A 5,854-nucleotide genomic window follows, 5' to 3' on the forward strand; every position below is an offset into this window, starting at 1 on the left:
CTGTAACGGCCAGCTTCCTCCTGTCCAGTTGTTACACTCGGGCCTTACAGAAGGAGGAGGCTGGGAACGTCCCCACCCAAATCACAGGAAGCTTCGGCATTGACCCCGAGGTCCTAGTGTTTCACAACATCCCACGACTGACTCTCTAATACCGTCTGTGTAATACTGATCTCCAAAGTTAGTGATTGTAATAGAGTTGAGCGTACGGCTGCTTGCAGAGTGCATCCTGCGTAATTTCGTACCGCGCGTACTCCGAGACTGAGTGTATGTGAGTAACGGCGATGCAGAATTGTGCGCACTTATGTCACATCTATGGGCGATGATCAGCTAGGACGCACCGAAGGACACTGTGGGATACGCAGAGCTGGACGGGAGGGTACAAGTTATTCGGCCAGATGATTTGCACCAGGGACAACCGCAGAGACGCCTGGCATATGGGGGAGCAGTAACGGCCAACATAAATTCAACTCTGTCTTAGCCCTAGTAGCCAATCAGAAGCTTGCTTCCGTTGGGTAACTTGCATAAGACAGATAAAAGCAATCTACTGACTGGATGCTGGGCAAGTTTCACACCGACAAAACGACGTGGAAACTGCGCCCGAGTATGCAGCCACTGGCTTCGGCACGCCAAGGAAATGGTGCCAGCTCGGCCCGGTTTTCTACAACGCTCCCCGTCACTGCCCCTAAATGCCTACACCTGTCAATCGATTACCGTCGCAGCTGTATTGAGGCATGTGTGCATTGTGTCTTCCACGCACGCGCAGTCCTCAAAACATCTGCGTTAAAATTGTAACAGCGTCCACCTCTGAATCGGCACTTCTGTTTTGACGTCCTGGGCAACGTGATAACTCGTGTGCAAACCGTGGTGCAATAGATGCACAATGAGCACGTGATCTCTCAGGCGGGATTGTGGTGTCAGTCAGGACTTTTCTGCACTTCAAGGAACTTCGGGCCTGATTCAGAGCCGTTCGCTATTTGTGGTCGTTCGTTCAAAAACAAGGGGTGGCTATTCAAATGATCCGTTCGCAAATTGCAGTCTGTTCCCACCTCTAAGTCTGAACGAGCGAGCAAAACATACGCTCGTTTATTTGATAAAAATGCCCCCTGGCCGCACGCACCATACGTCATGTCCGCTATTTATTAGATTAATCGAGTACATCGTACAGCGTTTGAACTGCTCGCTATTCTTGTGGTTGGTGTTTTCAACCGCTATTTTGCGAGCAGTTCTGGCTATTAAATAACCCAGTGACGTGGTCAATGACGCTGCTGTATTAATTATGCACTCCCTTAAAACGCCCGTTTTGACCTTTAAGCACGCCTGCGTTCGGATCTCCACTCCCCGTTTTCAAGCACCTTCCCCTGTTACCACCCACATACGCCTCATTCTGTCACTCAAAATAGCAGGCCCTCGCTATATTGCGTACCAACGATTTTCGGCCGCACTGACTGGTTCGTGCATGCGTACTAAAAACCGTACGCATGCGCAGATGTGCGAACATCGCTCGGAACGAGCGTACTGCCGCTAGCGAGTGGCTCTGAATGAGGGCCTTCTAGTTTATATAACTTCCTCCTGAACCATCTGTACTAAGGAGCTATATAACCATATGTCTATGTGAGCCAGTGGACCTATCATAGCGTTCCACTTGCTTCGGCACACCCACATAACGTGAACGACACGCCATCATTTTCTGCAATGCTCACTGTCGCCACTCCCTAAACGCCAACAGCATGTCACTCGTTCTGCGCCATCTGGGGCCGTGCGGCTCCTGCGCATACACAGATCTTAAACATCAGATATGTGCGCGAACGTCAAATTAATGTACTGAACCAGCTTTACTATTATTATTTATTGTTAGCATTTATCTATATAGTGGTAGCATATCCCACTGCGCTGTACAATGACACCCGGTAAAGGGGTGTGTATCGGTCAGTATTGGTGCCTTACAAATCTACTCCCATCATAATATCACTTATTCTATTTTTCTCGAGAAGACTGAGGCCCTGAATCAGGGCGTCTTTTTTTTCTTTTATGGAGCGGGCTCCTGGCCGCTCGCATTGCTGTGGGTTGCCAAGACCATCGCGACCATCGGGCTTGCGACGAGACCCTTGTGGTAGGGTTTCGTGGCCGCAAGCCCCAGAGAGCTTTCGGCTCAAACAGAGCCGAAAGGCGTTCCCATAGTCTGAATCAGGCCCTGATTTTTATTGGACTAAAACAGGGGTCTTCAAACTTGGCCCTCCAGATGCTGTGGAACTACACATCCCAGCATGCACTGCACATAGTTTTAGCATGCTGTTATATCAAAAAGGTGGCAGTGCATGCTGGGATGTGTAGTTCCACAGCAGCTGGAAGGCCAAGTTTGAAGACCCCTGGACTAAAAGGTCCACTTTAATGTACAACAGAGACGTGCACAGACCCTCAAGTGTTTTGTTTCAGATTAATTAAAATTCATAATAGAACAGATAAAATCGTGTAATTTGGACCTGATTACATGCAATCCAAAACCTGAGATTCCCATTTTAAATCCGAGTTCTGAATTTGCAGCATATATATTCCGATATACTCAGAACCACAAAGGTGACGTGAGCTGGGACTCAGAAACAAAAACCGAACCGCAAATCTCTACTTTAAGTCTATTTTCACTTTATTTTCTATGTATCTTCCACAAAACATATAAACACAGATGATTCCAAACCCTATCTCTCTCCTAACAGTGAGAGTTGCCATATTACTGGTTGGGCCGACGTAAAATTAAATATGATCCAGAGATCCCAATGGAACAGCGCCCCTTAGTGGTAGAATGTTAGAATACTTGTTTGGCTTCATTCAGCATTCATTTTACAGCAAAACATCTCTCAGCAACCTATATTCACACAAGATATATTGGGTGTCATTTATTAAAATGACTGACCAAATAACTGCAAAAACATGCTCTAACCCTTATCTACCAGACATTTCCTTTCATTCACTAAGCTGTACTTCAAAAATAACAATTCAATCTCCTGTTTTTCATTGTGATAATGCTTCTTGCATGAAAATGTGATATGGGGTTTTTAGCTTTACGCTATTCTGGTTTTCACCTATTTCCAATATGATAACCAAAAAAGGACTCTAGGGGGTGTATTTACTAAGGTGAGAGATTTTAGAAGTGGAGATGTTGCCCATAGCAACCAATCAGATTCTACTTAACATTGCACTAGCACCTTCTAGAAGATAATGGCTATAATCTGATTGGTTGCTATGGGTGTCTCTTTCACAGCACGGCAGACGCAGGGGCTGCTCGGAGAGTGGATGTTGCGACCGATGTTGCGTTGATGGTGGAGAGATCGGATCCACCAGCACAGTTGAGCGTTGCTGAGATCTGCAAATTGGGCGTCACAAGAGGAATGCTGAAGCTGACATTTGCATATTTTCGCACTAGTGAAACCGTGAGTAATCTGAGCAAGAACTGCGCGCACCTGTGAATCAGGCCCACAGTGAGGTGTGTCCTCAGTTCTCCGCAGTGCAGGAGGGGCTGACTGACAGAGACACTGAGATCTCCCACGTCCCTTTCACATATTTATCGCTGTCTGGCGGCTGAGAGCTAGAGTAAACCATTGTAATGAGCGGCGGCTCTGCAGGTCATGCTCTTAATAATTCATGCTCACGGTAAGTTTTGCCAGCAGGAAGTAGTTAGGTGATACATCACTCGTAGTCATGTATATACGGTTATTTTGCATTGAATGTATACAGTAATATCTGGTTTTAGGGTCAGAGATGTACACATGGCTGATGATTTCGCAGTTGAGCAATAATCGTCAATCTGCGCATGGGTTTAAGTCACCTGGCGCACTTTACCGTATCCGCTCGCTGCAACTTTCTACTCGCAGTGTGATTGCCAGTCAGGCCGCATTTGGGAAAGGTAACGGTGAGTGGCAGCAAAAACGCAGGCGTGTCACGGTGTGTCGCTGCTTGCGTCTGCGATCCTCTGCGCCAGGAACCTATCCCGGCATCTCGGTTCCCACCGCCATTCTGTGGAACTATAGACCAGCGCCGTAGCTAGACGGCAGTGCGCCCAGTGCAGCACTGCCGCCCCTCTCACTGACTCTCGGCCCCCCCCGTGCGCTTACCCTGACTTCCGACAACAGGAGGGAGGGCGGGATCTTCCGCCGATATTCAATGTCCGGCTCGCACCGCAGCCGGAGGTCTCTATCTGCAGACCTCCGGCACAGAAAAGTGTGTGGCCGCTGGAGGATGGCGCCCGGTGCACATGACCCCTCAGCCCCCCCCCTAGTTGCGGCCCTGTATAGACTTACTCAGGACTGTGACAATGGCATGATCTGAGACTGAAGCTGTTTCTATGGGCCTTATTCAGAGATGGACGCAATCTCGATGGTTCGCGTAGATCTCCGATGGTGGGAGGACTGCGCATGTGCAGGCCTCCATCTGCGAGTTCACTTGCAGTCTCTTCGTATGGGGTCAGGGAGTGGGTGTGCCTGCCTGCGTTTCCCTGGGGGCAGGGGCGTGTTGCCCATCGCCCAGGTTCTGCTTCCGGATAACGTAGATTTCCTGGCCTCCGCTACACAGGTAAGACAGTCATTCTGAGCAGCCTTTGGCTTTCTCAGTTGTCCGCTGCTGCAAACCATCGTGACCGCGGTCCGCCTTCATACGGTTGACTGTAGCGGCCCCCGTTTTTTTCGTTAGCAGCCACAGCAGTCATCATCAGCATGTCGACTTGCCCCATCTGTGCCTGCACGCTCCAAGCGGGCGCAGAAGTCTGGCCCACGACATTCCCATGAGACAGACCAGTTCCGGAGATTGCAGGGTACCCACCTAGTTGCCGCCCAGAAGAGTCCATTTCCCATAAATAGTGATCCGTCGATGGAGGGAGCGAGCCGTTTGCACTTTCAGTCCCCAGGTGCGGCACAGTCTGCATTTGCGTTTGGTTTGCGCACAGTTTGCAACTATCCGCGGAAACCAATTGCATTTGTGTCTGACTTAGAATCAGCACACGAGTATAATGTAAGCTTACAAAACGTGGGAACCATGTTAAGGGAAATTTCTCCCTTGCTGCCAGCTGTTTATTGCATTGTGATTCAGTGATTATGTCCACGTTCACCAATCAAGTCACCATACATTACATAGGCTAAGTAACATGTAGCATGTCTGTGGCACTGTGCATAAACCTTGTGTGTTCTGTCACCATGTTTACATACGTGCTGTAATTAATTCACCAACCTGTAGCCCATCAGAACATTAGAAAATCGGGCTAGGCCAACCTGCAGCCAATCAGAGCTTTAGAATACCCAGAGGGCTAGGCCAACCTGCAGCCAATCAGAGCTTTAGAATACCCAGAGGGCTAGGCCAACCTGCAGCCAATCAGAGCTTTAGAATACCCAGAGGGCTAGGCCAACCTGCAGCCAATCAGAGCTTTAGAATACCCAGAGGGCTAGGCCAACCTGTAGCCAATCAAAGCTTTAGAATAGCCAGAGGGCTAGCCAACCAGCAGCCAATCAGAGCTTTAGAATACCCAGAGGGCTAGGCCAACCTGCAGCTAATCAGAGCTTTAGAATACCCAGAGGGCTAGGCCAACCTGCAGCCAATCAGAGCTTTAGAATACGCAGAGGGCTAGGCCAACCTGCAGCCAATCAGAGCTTTAGAATACCCAGAGGGCTAGACCAACCTGCAGCCAATCGGAGTTTTAGAATACCCAGAGGGCTAGGCCAACCTGCAGCCAATCAGAGCTTTAGAATACCCAGAGGGCTAGGCCAACCTGCAGCCAATCAGAGCTTTAGAATACCCAGAGGGCTAGGCCAACCTGCAGCCAATCAGAGCTTTAGAATACCCAGAGGGTTAGGCCAACCTGCAGCCAATGAGA

Source organism: Taudactylus pleione, unplaced genomic scaffold, assembly GCF_031769625.1.
Source record: "Taudactylus pleione unplaced genomic scaffold, aTauple2 ptg000073l, whole genome shotgun sequence".
NCBI lineage: Eukaryota > Metazoa > Chordata > Amphibia > Anura > Myobatrachidae > Taudactylus > Taudactylus pleione.